This window comes from Cariama cristata, unplaced genomic scaffold, assembly GCF_000690535.1.
Source record: "Cariama cristata isolate BGI_N322 unplaced genomic scaffold, ASM69053v1 scaffold28073, whole genome shotgun sequence".
Taxonomy (NCBI): Eukaryota; Metazoa; Chordata; class Aves; order Cariamiformes; family Cariamidae; genus Cariama; species Cariama cristata.
The window spans coordinates 1-251 of record NW_009610576.1 but is presented as its reverse complement, the minus strand read 5'-3'; positions in this window follow the sequence as shown (position 1 = coordinate 251).

Sequence of the window (251 nt, the reverse complement as noted above, 5' to 3'; positions counted from 1 at the left end):
CTTGCTGGGGTGGGTGCTCGGGCTTCCCGGCGGAGCTGCCGGGCGTGCAGGGGATCCCGGCCAGCAGCGTCCTGGGAGAGCCGCTCTCCGGCAGCGGGTCTGTCCAGGGCGGCTGCACCCTCTGCCAGTGCATTTCAGGTTTGGCCGCGCACGGAGTCGGTACGTCCAGATTCATGAAGAGTGCAGGCAGGAGCCAGCTGCCGTCGGCCAGATCTCCCCTGGATCACGTCGGTGCTCGGCTTCTGGGGACA